The sequence below is a fragment of the Canis lupus genome, chromosome 15 (genome assembly GCF_011100685.1).
Source record: "Canis lupus familiaris isolate Mischka breed German Shepherd chromosome 15, alternate assembly UU_Cfam_GSD_1.0, whole genome shotgun sequence".
In the NCBI taxonomy this organism is placed as follows: Eukaryota; Metazoa; Chordata; class Mammalia; order Carnivora; family Canidae; genus Canis; species Canis lupus.
Genome location: NC_049236.1, coordinates 32,911,811 through 32,933,578, shown reverse-complemented (window position 1 = coordinate 32,933,578; position 21,768 = coordinate 32,911,811). Strand labels below are relative to the sequence as shown.

Here is a 21,768-nt window from a genome sequence, read left to right as displayed (position 1 = left end):
TTCTAATTTTTTTTTTTAGAAAAATCATTTTGTTTGTTCAGTAATAGTTTTTATTTTGATTTTAATTCAAAGGTAAACCTAGCCCCCCGGTGCCTACAAAGTTCCCGAAGAACAAGGAAAAGCATGGCTTGTTCTGGAGCGGTATGTTCAGTAAAAGAAGTTAGGATCTGGAGAGATCTTACATATCAAAGGATCTAGAAGATCTCATGAAAGGAGGCTTTGAGGTTTGTAAAACTTTGTTGTAGCCAGTTTTGAGTCTATTTTAGCCAATCCAGGTACGTTCATTGTGTCTAAACCTCTTTTCCTTTTCTTTCTTTTTATGCATTTAATATCTGCTTTTATGAGCATCAGCCATGGTGCAGGATTCAGCTCAGCTCTAATGAGAAGACAAAGGTCATGAAGCCATAGTCCTAACCACCCGGAGTTTATAATCTGATGCAGAAAAGGGACTGGTAACATCTAACAGCAAGACAGAGTGTCTGGTGTCATGATGAAGACACAGAGTGAAATGTTTAATTTAGGGAAGCCTTCATAAGAAGAGCGGTGTTTTAATGAACCCATGATGGGTTAAGGGTGCCAGTAATGGACAGGGAATGATGTCGAGACCGTAGAGCGGAAGCTCAATGCCTAGAGCATTCCAAGGTACTTAGAGTTCAAACTGTGCACCAAGGCTAAAGCTTTGTCCTAAAAATTAAAAAGAAAAAAAAAAAAAAAGGCAGTGTAGAAAGACAGAAATGCACATAAACAAATGAACGAGGGTAAGTTTTCGCTCCGAGTTAATGCACAAAGGCCTCTGGGATGGAGAGGAAGAAACCTGAACTGGGTGGTCTGTGAGGGCTGGTTAGAAAGCATCACAAGATTCTGAATCTTGAAGCAGCAGAACTTTGCCCATGGAATTAAGAGGAAAGTACAAGTTCCCCTTATCCTTTCGACTTGTAAGGATACAACTTTTCTGGGGCTTCCTAAGGAAATTTTATTTCAAGATTCTGCAAGGTGCGAGTTCTCTTTTCTCTAAATTGAAGTGTGAGGATGCCAAGTTCTGTCTTTTCTCATCGATTTCTCTTGTTTCCTCTCTCACTGCTCTCATTTTCCTTCCCTTGGTAGGGCCCTGTCTCTTCTTTCTCCACCTGGGAGGAAGCACACAGGCTGTCTTACATGTCAGAGGAAACTCCCAGGCCATCTTCCCCTACATCTCTTCCCTTTTACTAAGCAAAAGCCCAGTGATCATAATCATGGGGGGACCCTTGCTTTCTGTGGCCTAGCGGGGGAACAGAGGGCCCAGGTTTGCACTGGGAGATAGGATGGTCCAAGTTGAGACCCTGAAGTCCGATTGCTCAGTTCTGCCCCTTGCTAGCTGTTTAATCTCAAATAAGTCATCGAGTCTGGGCCTCAATTGCCTCACCCATAAAATAGAAATAATACAGTCGCTACCCCATGATAGGGAGATGAGGTGCACCCTGGAGACCATTCAGTGCGGTGGCTGGAGTTGTAGTCAACATTTTAATAAATATTCGCTGTTTTTAGTATTTCGGCCAGCCCGTTAGCACCTTCTTGCTTCACAGGCTGCATGATTACAGCCTGTGCTGGTTTATTTCATGTATTCACTTGCCTGGACCATGGGGGACCCAAATATCTGGCTAAATATTTCTTGGTGCAGTGTAAGAGGGATTCTGGAAAAGATTAGCATTTGAATTGGTGGACTGCCTAAAGCAGATGGCCTTCATCAATGCGTGTGGGCATCATCCAATCGGGTAGGAGCCTCAGTGGAACAGAAAGGCTGAGGTAGGTTGAATTCTCCTTCTGCTGGATTGCATGAGTCGAGACATCAGTCTTCTCCTGCTCTCCGTGTTCCTGGTTCCCAGGCCCTCAGGCTGGAACAGGAATCTATACCATGGGCTCTCAGGCTAACGGGCCTTGGACCACACCACAGGATCCCCTGGATCTCCAGCTCACAGGCTGCAGATTGTGGGACCTCTTAGCCTCCGTAACTGCGGGAGCCAATTCCTCAGAATACACTTCGGGATAGATAGCCTGTTGGCTCTGGTTCCCTGGAGAACCCGGACTTTCTAGTCAGTGTGGTTTGCAGTCAGCAACTTGAGCATCCTCTGGGAGCTAGTTGGGAATGCAGATTCCCAGTCCCCGCCCCTGTAGTTTTAGTAAGATCCCCAGGTGCTGCACGACACCAGAGTACACAGTCTCCTTGCTCCCCACGAAAACGCCAGGTTCTATCAATGCTCCATCAGCTAGGGGACCAGCCTCGGCCTCATACCACAGACTCTGAACAACTATCCTCTAAATAAGGACAGTTCCAGCAAAGACAGTGTTAACATAGATCCAGCTTCATTTCAGTCGGTACAGTTATTGGGAAATAAAATCGGGGGTTTTAAAGGCCTATCTTATTATGCTAAGAGGGATGAGGACTGGAGGGATGGGTCCCTGCTCTGAGCGTACCTCCACACCACAGAGGAATAAGAAGTGGAGGGGAAGAAAGATCTTGTAGCCAGAGGCAGTATTCTTTACCTGTTCTTTTTTTTTTTTTTTTTTTTTTTTAAGATTTTATTTATTTATTCATGAGAGACACACAGAGAGAGGCAGAGACACAGACAGAGGGAGAAGCAGGCTCCCTGCGGGAAGCCGGATATAGGACTCCATCCTGGAACTCCCGGATCACTCCCTGAGCCAAAGGCAGACACTCAACTGCTGAGCCCCCCAGGTGCCTCTTTACCTTGTTCTTAAAAAAGGGCAATCTAGGGATCCCTGGGTGGCTCAGCGGTTTGGCGCCTGCCTTTGGCCCAGGACATGATCCTGGAGTCCCGGGATCGAGTCCCATGTCAGGCTCCCTGCAGGGACCCTGCTTCTCCCTCTGCCTCTCTTTCTCTCTCTCTCTATCATGAATAAATAAATAAAATCTAAAAAAAAAAAAAAAAAAAAAAAAAGGGACAACCTAGGAGACAATTAGGAGAAGGCGGGAGAGAGTACCTGAAAGTCAAACATCTACTGAGAAAAGTTGACTAAATGAGATAAATAAGAAGTAACCACTAATAAAAGGTCTTTGAGCCAAGGGTTCCCACGCTGACCTGCTTTCCTATGGAGTTAAGTTTTCACCATGAAGAGGAAGAGTGGCGGGAATTTGAGAGGTATTTTTCTTAATGGAATTGGCTGGGATGAGAATGCAGACATAGGTCTGGAGAGTGCCTGTAGATAATGTACCCACACTTGAGTCTTAGCTACTCACCACCTATGCCTACCTTCTCTTCTCCTCAGTTTTCTGAAAGACTGAAAAAATATTACAATTTCTCAAATGTCCATATTTCCAGCCTGAGTCCCAAGAGATCCACTCAAGGGGACCAGGTAAACACTGAACAGATGTGATGGTAATCTACCAATATACTATTGGGCAAATAGCAGGACCAGATGAAGTTGTGCTCAATAAAGTTGAGTAAGAAGCAGGAAAAATGGGATTTCCTTACAAATCACTTAAAAAAAATGGAAAAGGAATGTGACATGTAAAAGAAAGCTGCATTATGTGCGTTAGAATAATAATTACTTCAGGAAATAAAAACAATAGACTAAATTTCCTCCATCCTCTCAAAGGACTGAAAGCCATGGTGAGTGGAAAGGAGAACTGGCATACTTAAGAAAGAAATTAAAGGGGAAAATATGATCGGTTTCAAAATGAAAAGTGCTTGAGAATCAAAAAGCAGAACAGAATCAACATAGAACAAAGATCAGAGATGGGGAGGGTGGGCAGGAGAAAAACCACACAAGGGCAGTGGAAAAATATCAGGCAATGAAAGACATTAACTGGGAGCTCACAGATGTGCGGACCCAACACAGGGATGATCTATGTACTGGAAGATGAAAAACTAGAATGAGCTGACACTAAATGATGCATCAACATCTTGTAAACATACCATTTTCCAAAATGAACAAATGGCAGAGGAATGCATGCAGGTTTTTATTATTTATGTAAAGCTTAAAAACGTTAACATTTCTATATGTATAACATGTTATGAGAATATAAAGCAATGGGTGAGAATGGTAAATTCCTAATTCAGAAGAGTGGCTACCTCGAGGGAGGGATGGAGGCATGGAATCTCCAATGTATTCAGTGAGTTTTACCTGGGTTATGTTTGATTTTTCTTTTTTCTTCCTTTTTTTTTTTTTTTTTTTTTTAGATAAGGTAGTGAGAGGATGGGTTTTCATTATATTATTACTTATGGCTCTTTTTTCTGTGCTGGTGAGGATAGGTCTTCTCAGAGCTTATAAATGAAGTATCAATTCTATTATTTCTGGAACTTAGTGGGCAATTAAAAACTTCATTTTGGGGAATTTCTTTATTCAGGATATTTTTCTTCCATTATATCCTAAAATTTTATGTTATGAAATATTTAATGGATACAACCAGGTTTAAAGGAAACCTTTTGAAGTTCTTATTTTTGTCGTATTAAACTTATGTTCTGATTTGTGAGGATGAGCATTTTAGGGATATTAAGTCTTTCCATCTAGGAAAATTTCATCTTTACATTCATTCATGTCTCCATTTCTTTACATATTCTTCTCATATGTTATTTTTCTTGTTAAATATATATCTAGGTCTTTTATACTCCATATCTCTACTGCATATGCGATAATTACATATATCATTTCTAACTCCATAATACAATATAAATGCTTTGACAAGTTACCTATTAGTCTTTTTTAAAAAATATTTTAGTTTTTAGTTTTTTTTTTTTTTTTTTCGAGAGAGAGAGAGAGAGAGAGAGAGAGAGAACAAGCGGGGGGAGGGGAAGAGGGCTCAGTCTCACAACCCTGAGATCATGACCTGAGCCGAAACCCAAGAGTTGGACACTCAGCTAACTGAGCCACTCAGGCACCCCAAGTTTTCCTATTAGTCTTGATAATTTTTAGTTATATGTCTTGGGATCTTTAAACATATAATATAAAATTTGCAAATAAACATAATTTATCTTTGCATATGTGTATAAATAGGTATATATATGTGTACACACACACACACAGGTTTTTTTTGCCTTTTTTTATTGCATTATTCAGGTCATCCAAAATAAATTTGAAAAAAATTATAATGATAAAAGGAATTGCTAATTTTATTCTGATTTTTTAAAAGATTTTATTTATTTATTCATGAGAGACACAGAGAGAGACAGAGACATAGGCAGAGGAAGAAGCTGGCTCCCCATGGGGAGCCTGATGTAGGACTTGATCCCAGGACCTTGGGATCATGACCTGAGCTGAAGGCAGGGCCACCCAGGTGCCCCGATTCTGATTTTAATGGCAATGATTTTAAAATTTTTATCATTTATAAAATATTTATTATTTATTAAAACTTCTTTAATATATTTAGTTATGTTTCTTAAAAGAAATATAAGAATAAAAGAAAAATATGAAAGTATATTTAGATAAAGATGATACTGCGATCTTATTCAGAGTTTTTATTAGGAATTTTTTGTGATACTTATATAAATGTTTCTGCATCTATAGATATAGTATTTTTCTCTTTCTACAATAATTATAGTTTTCTAAAATATATCTACATGGTCATGCTATATTATTCTTTGTGACTGGATGTATTCAACATACTAATATTTTGAGAACATTTGCTTTCATAAGAATTTTTTTCCTTTTAGAATTATTAACTTGGGGTGTTCCTATTTTAGCTTCGTAGACATCTTGATAGTGTTCAATCATTTTTGGGAGTACAGAATATTTTGAATAAGATAAACAAAATAAGAATTGCAAATAGTTCCTCAAAATTCAAATTTGTTTGGTACCTGTGTTCAGAAAACAAAAGTTTTGACAAAGATACCACAAAATCTGATCATACTTGGTATCTGAGGTTTGGATGGTGAGTACCAAGAGCTCAAAAACCAAAGGATCTGTCGAAACTTTCTGAATATATTCAGCTTCTAGGTTGAATAGTAGAATTGAGACAGAGAGGAATACTTTCTAAATTTTTATTTGTTCTTTTGAAGGTTAGACTCTGAAGTAAGACTAACTCCGCCTAGACCCTTTCTAATGGTAGGTCATTCATGATATTCCAATTTCTTATTTGGTAAGGAAAAGAGAGAGAATGTTACTTTTTTTTCCTACATTTTTTTTTTTGTATTATTTATATTCTCTATGTCCTTGCTTGTTTGTATCTGCTTGAACCATCAAATTCTGATGCAAAATTCTCCACTATGTCTGTGATTTTTATGATGGTTATACCTCTTTGTCAGAGTTTGGTTTTATGGGTTTTGCTGTTGTAGTTTGTGATGTACAGGAATTCATTAGCTGTACTTATAGATGTTATAATATGCTTCTTTTCCCTGCTTAATGGCCTGAATCTTGAATTTTTCCTACCTGATTTTGATTCTGCCATTCTTGCTTTCTGTTAGCATGCATTTGCCTGGTGTAATTTTCCACATGCCTTATTTTCAAACTTTCTTTGTTCTGTTTTAGGTGTGTTTCTTGAATACAGCATTGAGCCGGTGTATCCATTAGGATAATTTGAGTTGCAAATAATGCTCACTGGCTTTAAAAAAAAAATGCTCTTCTAAAGTTGCAGGATAGGTTTTGTTTCAAGCATGGTTTGTTATAGTGTTGCTGCTTGATTTCTCTCAGGTCTTTCAACTCTGTGTTCCTTTGTGTGTTGGGCTGCTTCTCTCATGGGAGCAAAATAGCCACAGAGGCCCCAGGCCTCCCATGCATTTCTCCCTCACAGTCCAGAAGAAGAGAGAGCTCTTCTTCTGAAAACCTTGGAAATCTTGAATTACATGTCAACCCCTAAAAAAAAGTCACTGTGACTGGTGCCATGCCCCATTGAGTCTGGGCCAGTGTTACTCATCCTTGAACCAATTGCTTTGGTAAGAAGATTAGTATTATGATAAATGGTCAGTTTGGGTGAATTAAGGGTCAAGCTTAAAACTGAAGTTTGAAATTCATTCCACCCAATGGGTGGAATTATTCAAGAGAACAGAGTAAGAAGCATAAGTATTGTAAAGAAGTTAGTAGAATTCTCACTACTACATAGTAATATAATTCTGTATCTTCAAAAACCAAATGAATTAACTGAGAAAACACCAGGAATAATTAAAAATAATAATACAGTTTTTATAATATTAATATTAATAATGGGGAAAAATCACTAGTTTTTCTAGTGAAAAATATCACTGAAAAAATATTTCATTTATAAAAAGCAGAAAATATATTAGAACAAGTTGATTAAGAAACATATAATGTATAAAAGCATGAACTTAAACTGAGAGATTTAGGATGTTTCCAGCTGGGTAAACTCAATACTATAAAGATGTTGATTTGTTTCAAAATACTCTCTGAAATCACTGCAATCCTAATGAAAATCACAATCGAACTTGTCTTTCGGGTGTGTATTTGGGAAGGGAAGTTTGGTAATTGAGAAAAAAATATTTTAAAATCTAGTTGATAAAATTATTCATGCTAGACTAATCAAAAAATTAAAACAAAACAAAACAAAAAAACTGCAAGTGTAATGGGCCCATGTAGAAGAAGGAAGCCTTTTCTCAGCAGAAACCTAAAGCTACAGTAATTAAAAACAGTGAAGTACTGATAGAACAGAATAGAAAATCCCAGAAAAACCCAACATAATATAAAGGTGGCTTAGCACATTAATGGTGTGTGTGTGTGTGTGTGTGTGTGTGTATGTGTGTTTGTGTGTATAAAATTCAAGAGAGTACATGAGTTATTCAATATACAGTTAGACAATACTTAGTTATTTGGGAAAAAAGTGAGCCAAACCCTTATCTCACAGTTCATACTAAAGTCAATACCAGATAGAATTTAGCTATAACTTAAGGTAGAATAGGCCTTTTCATGAATGATAGGGGAAAAGCAATTAAGAAATATGACTGTGTAAATATTTAAATTTTTTTATGTGAAAACAAACATATTAGCAAATAGTTCCTTTCCTCCTGCTAAGGAAACTACAAAATCTGGACAAAATTTTAAGAGGAAAACAAAACAAAACAATTAAGGCACCAGAGAAGTCTAGGAAAAGAAGACAACCCAGAGAAGTCAGTTTTGCATTTGGTACTGCTTTTCCTTAGAGGCAACTGCCAATTTTGGAAGTTAGATGAGAGACTGAGAAGGTGAGCTGATCCTTTGAATGACTGTTGGATTTAGGGAAGGGAAAGGAGGTCAGTGCTGCCATGGAGGAATGCATTGGTAAGTTCACATGTTTTAGGCTAGGACTCCAAACCTAAGGGCTACAATCCATGAATAAGTGTGGGCCTGAAATCGATCTTCCCCAGAAGGGACTGAAGCCCAGCTGTTTCTTCTCCTCCTCCTCCTCCTCCTCCTCTTCCTCCTCCCTCCTCCTCCTCCTCCCTCCTCCTCCTCCTCCTCCTCCTCCTCCTCCTCCTTCTTCTTCTTCTTCTTCTTCTTCTTCTTCTTCTTCTTCTTCTTCTTCTTCTAGATTTCTTCTTCTTCTAGATTTTATTTATTTATTCATGAGAGACACAGAGAGAGAGACATAGGCAGAGGGAGAAGCAGGCTCCATGCAGGGAGCCCGATGTGGGACTCAATCCCGGGACTCGGGATCATGCCCTGGGCCAAAGGCAGGTGCTAAACCACTGAGCTACCCAGGTGTCCCTGAAGCCCAGCTTCAAATCATATTATTTTGTGATTGAATTTAGAGAATTCAGGGATGCTATTATTTCTAGCCACTTGTCAGAAGCAAACAAAATCCTTTCTGAAGGAAGGTTACATCCTAGTCTCAAATTTTCTTTACCATTTTTCATATACAGTGTCTGACACTTGGTCAAGAAAAGATAGACATGTAAGGAATCAAGATAAGGGTACTGGAAAATCAAGAGAAGAAACAGACAGTATAAGAAACCTATCAGGAATCTTGAAAATGAAGTTTTCATACATGGATTTTAAAGTGAGTATGATTAATATATTAGAGATAATAAAATATGAGTTTTATAACTTTAATAGATAATAGTAAACTATGAAAAAATACAAAATGGAAATTCTAGAACAGAAAAAATATGTAACAAATTAGTAACCCAGTGGACAGGTTTTGTTTGTTTGTTTATTTAAAAAGATTATTTATTCATGAGAGACACAGAGACAGAGGCAGAGACATAGGGAGAGGAAGAAGCAGGCGCCCTGCAAGAAACCTGATGTGGGACTCAATTCCAGACCCCAGGATCTCACCCTGGACCCAAGGCAGACACTCAACCGCTGAGCCACCCAGGTGTCCTGTGGACAGGTTTATTATGAGGCTAGACACATTGAAGGGAGAACTAATGAGCTGGAAGTTAAATATGAAAAATATACAGAATAAATCACACAAATATGAAAAGATTAAAACAGAGAAAGAAAGACAGGGACACAGAGAACAATGTAAGAGACATAGGGGAACTAGTGAAAAGATCTAACCTATCTATTGACAGAGTCCACAAAAGGAAAAGAGAAAGATATTGGCGAGAAACAATGTTTGAGAAGACAATGGATGATAATTTTCTTAAAAATAAAAAAAATCTATGAACACACATGATAAATAACACATTCTCCAGTAAACAGCAAAGGAACTTCTGCACCCATAGACTGATACAAAAGAAAATACTGACATGTACTATTCTGGGACAAGAAAATTATTCCAGATGAAAACTTAAAGATACAGGACAGATTTAAGAGCCTCAGAAATGATAAATATTTAATGTTGATATAAAACTGTAATAATATCTTCTAGGGCTAATGTATTACAAATAACATGTTAGGATAAAAACAGTTAAAGGGTTCTAAGTTTCTTGCATTTTCTAGGAAGAGGTAAATATACTCATTTATCTTAGACTACAATAACTCATCTATACATGTTGTAATCTCTAGTGTAACAAAGCATAGTAAGAGAATGCATGGCTACTGACTTAGTAGAAGGAGGAAATAGAACTATAAAAACAATTGACCAAAAGAAGGGACAGAGAAATAATACAGAACAGCTAGTACAGATAAAAAGCAGATGGAAAATGGTAGAACTAAACCCAATCATATAAATAATTACATTAAATGTAAATGAACTAAATATTGCAATTAAAAGACTAATATTATCAGATGTGTTTTTTTTTTTAAGATTTTATTTATCTATTCATGAGAGACACAGAGAGAGAGAGGCAGAGACACAGGCAGAGGGAGAAGCAGGCTCCACGCAGGGGCCTGATGGTGGGACTCAATCCCGGGACCCCAGGATCACACCCTGGGTCGAAGGCGGGCACTAAACCTCTGAGCCACCCAGAAATCCCCCTTTACCGTAAGGTTTACAGTTTCCTTAATCAACCACAGATAACATGGTGGTGATGGTGGTTATGAACGCTGGCTCTGTAGAATTTTACTGGGCTCAAATTCTGTCTTCATATTGTGCATCCACTGCTTTCTCATTGTATGACCAAGGGCAGAGACTCTTAATCTCTCTTTGTCTTTCTCTCTTTTTAAACATAAAATGAAGGGATACCTGGGTGGCTCAGTGGTTGAGTGTCTGCTTTCGGCTCAGGCCATGATTCTGGGATCTGGGGATCAAGTGCTGCATCAGGCTCCCTGTGAGGCACAGGCTCCTCTATCTGTGTCTCTGCCTCTCTCTATGTCTCTCCTGAAAAAATAAATAAAATCTTTTATATATATATATGGAAAAATGATAGAAAGTGAAAATCATAGATTTGTGAGAATTAAATGAGTAATGAACATGAAATATGAGAACAGTGGCTGGAGCACAGTAAATACTTACCAAATAGCTGTTACTTTTATTATTATAATTATGACTTTTGTGTGGGATATTGTTTTGGTATCTAAATTAAATGCTACTTAGATAAGTCTAAGGATAAGAAGTCTAGTCTTTTTTTCTGGTCTTGCTCTGTCCTCAACTCTTTCCCATTATTATTGCTTTGTCATGGGTCTGGTCTTTCGGGCCTCAAATTGGCAAACTATGAAGAATGGAGTCCTTCCTATGTGTGGGTCCTCTGGTTGGGACTGGGAATATTCTCTAGTAAGACAGGGCTGTACCCTTGAAGGAGCTCTCAGACGTGTGAATAAAGGATTTCCATGCAGAAGGATATGACTAATAGGAAGAAGGGTGTATCCCAGCACGTAGGATGAAGAATGTGCTTTGGAAGCAGGAAAGGGGGATATTTTTTTGGCTGGGGAAGAAGAGGAAGGCTTCATAATACACTTGGAGGGAGAGGCTGGAGAGGTTGTTCTAGGCACCAAGAACAGCAGGCACAAAGAGGCAGAATGGCAGGGAAGTACAAGGCATGTTTGGTACAAGGGTGTGGCTAATTGCCCATTGTCCCAGGTATGTCAGGTGGACAGAATGGGACAGCATTTGTGAAAGCTGGAGAAGTAGACCAGAGTTGGGTTGTGACTGCTTTTCTGTGCAATTTAGAATTCTTCAGAATTATTTCAGAGGCAAATCTGGTATAGCAAGCCTCCACATGTAGTCACACTGAAGGTACAGTTGTGCTTTTTAGTTTATAAAAGAAATTCCAGTATGAGTGTTCCCTAAATGGCCAAAGAAGTATCGAAAGGAATTTAGGATCTAGAAAGAAAATCATTCTTTCCCAAACTAAATTATATATATTATGACCAACTAAATGTGAACTGGTACTTGTTCAACTGTTTAGTAATGGTTATACCGGCTATGACTATAATAACAGTGGTAAAGACAATAGCACGCATACTAATAGTACCACCGGCTAACACTTCTTGAAAACATTTCACGGGCCAGGAACTACTATGGAATCTCTTAATTCATGAGTATATTGACTATATAATCCTCATAGGACCTCTTTGGGGCAATGCTATTATTATGTATATCAGAAAACATATTGTAAACTAGGAAAAGCACCATGCCGATGATAGTAGTAGGTTGTATGGTTTTCTTTATGTGTGCCCTAGGCCTCACCTGCCTCTTATTTTCCTTACATGTTCATCTTTTCTCTAGTTTTATGCTATAGGCTGGAGGAAGAGACAAATAAGGGGTGGGGGTTGCAGAGAAACACGAAAGAGGAAGATCTTTAGAAATTATTACTCCCAAAGAATTGCAGTTGGAGTTTTGTTTTTAAAACTCATTTAGAGAGAAAAAATAAAGACAATGCTGTCATGTAAAATATTATCTCATTTTGCTATCATGTAAAATATTATCCCATCTTGCATAGCTGGAGATGAGTGGCTCCTGAATTAGAGATTCTGGGGGCTACACTGGGTTTCAAGCAGCCTGGGAGTTTGTCTTCTGTATCTGTCTATCAAGTCAGACTCAACTCTAAGCCTCACAATATGAGATCATTCCCTCCCATTCACTACATTTGCACAAGATCAGTACCAACTCAAGAGTGTCGCTTACTCTCCATCTAGGAATATTCCCTGGTTGTGGGAAGGAGAGGGTAAACATTGGGGAATCTCAAAGTACCATCGGGAAGATGTCGACGGACAGCCGGTTAAGATAGGAATTAATTCCACAGGGAAATTATGTCGGAGTAATCAATTTAGAAATTTAAAACTTGGATTGAGATTCAAAAATTTGGTGAAAGAAACAAAAACAAACCCAAAAACTCTGGCAGAAGCACAGATCTGCTTAACGTTCTTTTCAATCTCTGACAATTGTGGGCCTAAGATTTTTGCGAAATGAGAGGAAAGAAATTATGTGCAATTTTCACATCGGAACTAGTCTCTTTTTGCCTATTCCTTTCCAAATTTTGGCTACTTAGCATGTCGGCCAAATCCAACAATGAACATCACTTTAGAACAATCTGAATGGGAAAACCACAGAGCCCCGCTTCTTTAAAATTATGCATGAACAAATCCAGAATAATCAGAGGAAGCATAAAACAGATTACGTTTTACCTAAAGTGGAATTTAAGACATGCCACAAGTAATTGATTCTCTTTCTAGGATAATTTAAGAACAAAGGCTTGTTTGACTTCTCCCTTTTCTTTTTTTTTAAGATTTTATTTAAGAGCAAGAGAGAGCTCGAGCAGGAGCAGACGCTCCGCTAAGCAGGGGGCCCAGGCGGGGCTTGAACCCAGGACCCTGATATTTTGACCTGAGCCAAAGTCAGACGCTTAACAACAGAGCTGCCCAGGTGCCCCTATTGGACTTCTTAAGCACAGTAGCAGGTCACCGTTCTGCAAAGCCAGGACCGTGATGGTCTTCTCTGATATAACCGATGTACTTTTAATTTTTGCCACCTTTGTGCTGCTTCCTCTATTTTTGTATCTGTTACTCTTTCTTGTGATTCCTCGTTTATATGCCTGTCTCCACTGTTAGGAGTTCCTTGAGAGTAGAAATCTGTTATTTACTCTTCAAAAAGGTATTCTCGATTTTTGCCACTGCATCGTGCGTGGGAAGCAGTGAGCCACTGTTTGTTGAGCTCATGAATGAAAGCATGCTTGCCGTGGTAAAGGCCACACATTCGTTAAGAGACATCAATAATTAAAAAAAAAAAAAAAAAAAAAAAAAAAAGAGCCATCAATAGTTACAAGTCTGAGATTTTGAGCTCTGCCATTAACTAAGTTATTTTGAACTCCTGACGTTATGTTTCTTCATTTGTAAAAGATGATTTTGAAAAATTCGTCCGGCGAACGTTCATTTCTAGAACAAGAGAGTCCTAGTGTTTTTTTTTTTATAAAGTTGAAGCATATGTTATCAATGAATAATTCAAGTTTTGACATCTGACCACCAGCTTCGGGAAACCAGGCTACCCTGTCCTCTCATCTCACTTTGCCAAAAATTTCAATTATACTCCATTCTGGTTTGTGTTGTCTCTTTTCTGCTGATTCCTCTGGGGAGAAAAGAGGTGAGTAAAACAGTCGTTGTATAGAGGATATTCGAGGTCAGAGAACTTTGTTCCTAGTGCTGGCTGCCAGGGGCTTCGCTTCTCTGGCCTCCGTTTTCCATGCCAGCCTCAAATAGCCTCCTAGGCCCTTCAGGGTGTTATAATTCATTCTACCACAATTTATGACAGGGAAGAAAAAAAAAACAGTGGAAGAAGATGAATCAAGTTGGATTCTCTGAGGAGATTTTTGAACTGGAGGTTGGTCTTTGGGTAACATCTACTTATTTTTAAAATCGTTGAGAGTCTTGCAACTGTGTATGGGCCACAGGTCCTCTAGAAATTTTCCATGCTTTTGCAAAGCTTACATAATTGCTTATGTGGCAATTGCAAAATCAGCCCTTGACGTGAACATGGGCCAGAGAAGAACTGTCCTGCTCAGAATTTCAGGCTTTCCCTCCTGCAGAGATGGAAGGGGGAGAGGGGCTTTAGCAGGAACCTAGGAAGAGGGCGGAGTTTGTGTAACGGGTGGGAAAAATCATCGAAGGGTTTATAAACAGTTGCAGTGCATGGAGGCAACCACATTTGAGACTGGAAAAAAAGAAAAATACCGTAGAGCCCATCATTTGCCCTCATTTCAGCAGAGAGGGAGGTTGTCCGTCTTGTGTTTCGTTCCTTCTATGTTTTGGAGATTGATGTCAAAGTAAAAACAATGAGATGCTCACAGTATTTTCTTTCCTAATTTGTCAATTGAGAATCAACTACCCAGAAAAGCAGGAAGTGGACTGCGGATGAGTTTATTAAGATCCTCTCTAAGCTGTTATTTGAGAGAGGATTCCCCACCCTTCCTTAATTGTAAGAGAGCAAGAAAGGCCTGTGAGAAGTTTGTTACCAGAAATCAGTCTCTGGGGGGGAAGAGTTGGTGGTTTATGTTCTAAAATCCAAGGCCAGAGAGAGTGTCCTAAATCATTGCAAGCAACTTGTTGGAGGAGAAGGTATTAAGCTGTGAGAAGAGAGTCTGATGGGGGGTGGGGGGTGGGTTCAAAGCCAGCTACACAAACAGAAAGACCAATAAGGCCCCCCTCTCCCTCCAGGCTCCTGGATATTTCTCCCCCCAGGCATATCCTGTGCAGCCTCACTTGTGCAGGTTCAGGGCAGCCTGGCCCGTGTCGGACAATAGATTCGCAGGATAACAACAGGGCAGTTGCTCTGAGGCCTTGGCCTTTATCAGGATTAACTGTTACATCAATAAGCAAAACAGGGCGGCAGGGTTTTTCCATCGCTGGCCTTTGCTGTTCCTGGGTGCCAGATGGCATTTATATCCATGAAAACAAAATGCTGCAAGTTATAATGTTGACTAGGCACTGTTACTTCCACTTGATCACACTGTTTGGGGCTCTCTTTGATGTACAAAACACTCCTAAGATAATGAAATGCGTTGGCAGCTGGCTAATGGCTGGGAAAGTGCAAACCCGACACTGAACCCTTCCACGAGGCTATTCAACGGCAAGGTGGTGTGAGGCCCGGGCCCAGAGGGCGCAGGGAGGCTCGTTGCCAGGCAGGCCCGGGACTCCGGGGCAGCGGCAGACGAGGGGCCCGGGGTTTTGTCCCTTCAATAGAAGTGGTCTGTGCCTGCCGCAGAGGAGAAATAAATCCATCAAGGCCCAGCTCAGGCTTATTCTGAACTGGCTGCTGGAATTTGCATAAGAGCCTCTGGATCACCTCCCCTCCAAGTGGAGGTGATCAGAGGCTTGGTCTTTTTCGTGCTCCCCGAGGAGGGCCTCATCTTTATGCAAGGAGGGGAGGAAGAGGGTCTTAGGAATTAAATTTGACTTTGCTGCTGCTAATCTCCTCCCTGGCCCTATGCACTGGGAAAGTAGAGCATGCATAATGGGGGGAGGCCTTTGCATCCCCCCCATCCCTCTAGGCTACAGTCCACTCCCTGGAGGTTTGGCCGGTACTGGCCCCCCTGGGAGGTCCCCTGTGCCCCCCTCCACTTGTGCCCCACAGCCCCAGCTCCAAGACCCCCGGACTCGCTGGCCACCAAAAGTTCTGCCCCTGCCTCAACTTCCCCAGTCTGAGCAGAAACTCTCCGTTTAAAATGCCTCCCGATTCTCTACGTTGTGAGATTGTAAACTCCGGGCAGAAACTGCTTTGGACCAAAGGTCAGGTACCTCTGGGCCAGCCCCTGGACCACAGCCAGCCTGCCATCTGCTTCAAAGCTAAGAAGAGGTGTTTTTTTTTTTTTTTTTAAAGTGATAGAAAAAAAAATCAAAAGAATATTTTGCATCACACAATAATTCTAGGACATTCAAACGTGGATGTCCGAAAGTAGGGTTTCGTGGCACTGCCACTCGGGGCCATCCACGCCCGGCCTGGCTGGTCCTGCGGTACCATCGAGTCCTTGCTTCAGAGCCTTCGGGATAGTCTGCAAAGCCTAAAATATTTGCCATCTGGCCCCTTGCAGAAACGTTCCTGAAACATTTGCAGATCACAGAGGAGGTCCGACTGCCCCTCTCAGGCCACTGCTGAAGTCCGGGGATGAGACGAGCTGGGTGGGAAGTTCTCCACCATCCGGTGTCTCCATCACCTTTACCTAGAAAAGTCATCGGTGCCAACGTCAGAGATGCTTTTCCTTCTCTCCTTGCTGAAAAAGGAGCCAGCTTTTGAAGTTCTTGCTAAAGCTCCCTTTCTGTGCTTTGGGTCCCCAGGGTCGACTCCAACGATGGTATTTGAACAAATGCCTTTGGTTCAAAATGTCCCAAAGGTGTCTGTTGGGCTGGAGTGGAAATCCAAGGGGAAACACTGAGGTTGGGGAGAGTCTGGTGATGATGCTGCTTCCCCTGGCATTTCGCCTTTCCAGACGTCCTCTGCCACCACGAGATCACAGTTCAAGACTGTGAGCTTATCTGAGCCAACAGAACTAGGTCTGCCCATCCCATAGCTGATGTCTGTGTGTCTGCTTGGAGCTCCGCCTTTGCTGTTTCAAACAGTGTGTTGTTGTTATTGTTGTTTAAAGTCTTTGACCACATTTTCGTTTCCTCCTCATCCTGTTTGTGTGTGTGTGTGTGGGGGGGGGGGCCCTGGGTATGAGGTCTCTAACTTCATACCACTCCACTTCTTTCTGAACTCTGGCTTTCACGAGATTGTTGGCCACAGCCATTCTAGGTCTTTGTTCAACATGGAATCTTTCTTCTCCAAAGGTTACAGCAGTGGGGCTCTACATGAGAATAAACTATGGGTGATCGTTTCTTTCTTTGTATTTTTCTGTGTTTCCCATGGGGGAGCAGGTATTTCTTTTATATCAAAGAGAAAAAAAAAAGTAAAAGAAAAATCGTAAAAGTACCAGTATAGTGTTCATCTCTACTTACTGGTGAGTGTGTCTCAATTTCTTCCTTTCTTCCATCTTTTCTATTTCTTCTTCTTCTCCTCCTCCTCCTCCTCCTCCTTCTTCTTCTTCTTTTTCTTCTTCTTCTTCTTCTTCTTCTTCTTCTTCTTCTTCTTCTTCTTCTTCTTCTTCTTCTTCTTTTTCTTCTTCTTCTTCTTCTTCTTCTTCTTCTTCTTCTTCTTCTTCTTCTTTCTTTTAATATTTTGTTTATTTATTCATGAGAGACAGAGAGAGAGGCAGAAGCATAGGCAGAGGGAGAAGCAGGCTCCATGCAGGGAGCCCAGTGTGCGACTCGATCCTGGAACCCCGGGATCACACCCTGAGCCAAAGACAGATGCTCAACTGCTGAGCCACCCAGGGGTCCCACTTCCATCTCTTCTTGAAGAGCATCCAGACAGTATTTAAATCCATGAAACTAGATAAATCAACTCAGCTCTTGTAAATTATGACTTCATCAAAAAATATGAGAGATAATGTCTGAGTGTGTGTGTGTGTGTGTGTGTATGTGTGTGTAAAACCCAACTAGACTTCTGGTTTCCAGGTCCAACTGTAAGGACAATAATAAAAAGATGAACAAACTGGAAAAAAGACCTGAAATGACATTCATCGAATTATCAAGAGTAGTTCTCTCTGTAAGTAGATTTAAGGGGTAATGAGTGCTTTTACTTTATGCTACACTTGTTGGATCGTTTTACATTTTTAATTATGATGGTGTATTATATTGGTAATGATGAAAATACTTGAAAATAATGAAAAACTCCAATCCCACATATCTATTTCCACAGACCTTTGAATATCCATTGTCCGCACTACATCTGTTATTAATCAGCCCCTTCTTTACCCACCCACTCCTATGGCAAGAGACCCTGACTTTTAGATGCCTATATCACCCTTCATGGAACATTTGAAAAATGCTACTGTTCTAGTTCATCTGGGACAGGTAAAGGGAGTCAAACTTACTTTATGGTTTCAGATTTTTGGGTTATGCATAGAAAGAATTTTTTTGCTCCAATCTTTTACATGTAGGATGTTTTGACCCCACCATTATGTAATCAACACAAATTAAAGCTGACAGTTACAAGTGCACGTGGTAAGGTAAGTTATTAACTAGCTGCTTCCAGAAAGATAAATCTTCTTGACAAATTTATATCTGCAGTATTTGACTTGGGAAAAATTTTGACTTGATGAAAACAATGGTCATAGGAGAAAACTAAGAGCAGCAGAAGCTCTTTAATTGGTAAGATTTGATAAGGATAAAACAACTTGCAATTATAAGATTTACATTAACAAAAAACTTGGTCTCAGTGAACAGAATTTTTGATATGGAAATGATGATAATTAGAGAAATATTTTCATTATGCTATCTAGCAAATTGGTCAAGGGGAAATAACAATAGTTTAATTCTAGAATATTTCTCAAGGAAAATTCATCAGTGTTGGTAAAATTATGATATTAAAAATTGCTTGAATTGATAAAATCAGAGTGAAAAGGTTCTTGGGGCCAAATCAGTGAAGTGAAGATTATCCTTTTCTTTGGAGATCATGCTTTATTTTCTAAATGAGCGGCTTAGTATTCTGACACCATGTATGTAGGCAAGTGATCAATTCTCACAACTGGTCTGAAATGAACTTTTTTCATTTACTGAAATTTCATACTTGGGTCTACGTCTGGACTTTATTTCTTTTATGTGCTTACTTAATCTGCACTGTTTTTAATTATGGTAGATTTAAAGTAACCTTGATATCTAGTTAAGTAACCTTCTTTTGCCCCCCATTAGAGTGATTTTTTAAAAACATTTTCTTAGTTCTCTCACATTTACTCTTTCAGGGAACTTCAGTATCAGCTAGTTAAATAGACCAGATTTTAAATAAAAAGCTGGATGATTAAAAAAAAAAAAAGCTGGGTGATTATAGACATTTTAGTTGTAATCTCCTACTTAATTTTTTAAATATCTTGGCTCAATTTTATTTATATTTATATCCATCTAATCTTTATACATCTATATCTATACTTATATATGTAGATATCTGCGTGTATGTATTTATTTGGTTTTTAGCCTTTAAATTAATTGAATTTAATTATTTTATTTTTGTTTTCAGATTTTTTCTTATTTTTGAGCCCTTAAAGATCCTTTGCTGTTCATTCCTTTTGAAGATAATTTCAGTTACTATATTATACTTTGTCCATTTTCTGCTTATTTCCGACAATGATAAGACCCAAGAGCCCTAGCGTTCCTGCAGCTCCAGCACACAAGATGATTTTGGCACCTATTTGGAAGCAAAATGGCAAGGGTTTATTTTTTTCCTGGAATTCAGTATATACTCTGAGTGTTGATGAAGAGCCAAGATGTTGAAGTGTCCTTGCTAGTGGGATTTCCCTGTACCTTCTTTCTCTTTCCCAAAGAATAAGAATCTATTATTTATCCTGCCCTTTGCCTTGTCCTCTAAATTCTTGGATGAAATTCAGAAGGAGCTTTTAAAGTCTACCTCCCCTTTGATGAGAGTTGGTGATTTGAATTTGCATTGTAATACTCTCCCTAAGAGGAGAGCCTTAACCTTCACAATGCTATATTTGGTAAATTCAATACCAGATAATGGACAATTCTTTGAAATGCTGTCTCATTCATCTGCCACTTGTTTATAGTTTGTTTTGGGGGTCAGTCATGTGACCTTTGGGGTGTTTTTGTGTGTGTGTTTTTTGTTTTTTGTTTTTTTTTGCAAAATACCTTTTTTATACATGTCCTATTCCATGAAGGAAAAAATTAGATCGATCTCTAATTCTATCTTTAGTGTATAAAATGATGCCTGGCACATCGCAGGCACCCAGTAAATATTGTTGATTGACTGACTTGCGTACCTTTATTTCCAAACACCACCTTTGAAGAATGCTAGGTCATCAGAATTAGCTATTCGTCTGCCCCAGAGGTCATTCCAGCATATCTGAAACAGATCTGACGTCCCCAAAGCTTCTGACTCCTCTTATTCCCAAACTTTGATCTCCGTGTCCTCCGTGTCCTCCTCAAAATGTTTAGGCTGAACCCACTTTTCTGTCATTTAAGAACTTCTTCCCTTGTCTCTCTTCTCCAATCCCATTCACATCCACGTGTAATTAGCCCCCAGATTCTTGCATCCTATTTCACAATGTCTCCATACCCATTCAGTTCTTCTGGTTCCCACCACCCTAGTTCCCATTCCCCTTGCTCCCCCTCGCTTGGCTGTTACAATTCCCCCCTAATTATTATCCCTTCCTTCAGGGACTCTCCCCACTCAGTCACTTCACCAAAATCCACGTTAACATTGCCTCTAGAACACTCATCCTTCCACAAGTCTGACCCCATCACTATGTGCCTGGGCTTTCTTGTTACCTATAGAATACAGCTGAAATGCTCTAACCTGCTTATATATCCTTCCAGAATGTGCAGGACCTCAATCACGATTTCCAGTTTAATTTGCTTCATGCCCTGAACCCTTTGCTCCTGCCAGGGTGGTGTCTTGTCTTTCCCTGGACGAATCCTGCCATCTCTTTGCTGCTGGTCTTTATCCCATCTCTCTGTGCTCTTTTCACTGGATGGCCCTCCATGGCCTCTCCTGTTCAGGCTTCCCCTGAGGTACCTTGCCCGCTTGTCTGCCAGCTGCACGAGGTCGTGTGACTGCCCCTCACTCTCCAGATCTCCCTCCAAAACCACTTCTCAGGGAAGCCTTCCACAGTCCCTTCTCTGGGAGCCTTCCCTGCTCCCATATTTTAGGTCACACTAAATGCCTTCAGCCCTGGTACTCACTAAAAGGTGCAGTGTGTAGTTATACACATATTTGGGGGGTCATCTGATAAAGACTGTCTCCCCCAGTTTATTCTAAACTCTGTGAATGAGGAGATCTGGCCTACCTTGTTCACCACTGGGTCCCCTGCAACCAGCACTGGAGCACACTAAATAATGAATGAATGCATCAATTTCTACAAAAGACTTGGCCATGCTCCTTACCCTATCTTCTCTCAGAAACCGCCCAAGACCCCATTTTGAATCTCTCTCTCTCTTTCCTTTAATCCCTGAACACTTACATCTTCTCTCATAGGTGGTAGCTCCTAGGGAGTAGTCTTTTGTCATCTACACTATAGTTCCTCCTAGGAACCCAGGAGGATGATCTGGTTTACTTTTGATTTTGGCTCCATTCATGATCTCAGGATCCTGAGATCAAGCCCTGTGTAGGACTCCACCCCGCCCCCCATGTGAACATGGAGCCTGCTTAAAATTCTCTCTCTCCCCTTCCCTCTGCCCCACCACTCCCTCGCCTCCCCCCCACACACTTTCTCCCCTCCAAAATAGTTACTGTTTTTGTTTTACTCCTTTGTTCATAGGAGTAACAGAGGCTTGCAAAAGTTGAAATGGTTAAAATCTGAAATGTTTGGAGTATTATGTCATACTTCTAACACACCAGAGTTTCGGTCAGAAGCTCATCTAAACTAATGTACTCCGATACATTAGTTTAGCCTTAATTTTAACCAATCAATTCATAGATGTGCCAGGATGTTAGTTAGGGAGGCTGGGATAGGATAAGGGATGAGTTCAGTGGGAATTTATACC

At 40.1% G+C, this 21,768-nt stretch overlaps 1 long non-coding RNA gene across 1 annotated transcript; it reads left to right on the top strand.

Annotated features, from left to right (window-relative positions):
- Positions 1-231: 231 nt before the first annotated feature.
- LOC119869317 lies at positions 232-19,248 on the top strand. The gene is made up of 4 exons (XR_005370477.1): positions 232-642; positions 5,994-6,039; positions 8,784-8,920; positions 17,731-19,248. It is a non-coding gene; the product is annotated as an uncharacterized LOC119869317 (long non-coding RNA).
- The last annotated feature ends 2,520 nt before the right edge of the window (positions 19,249-21,768 follow it).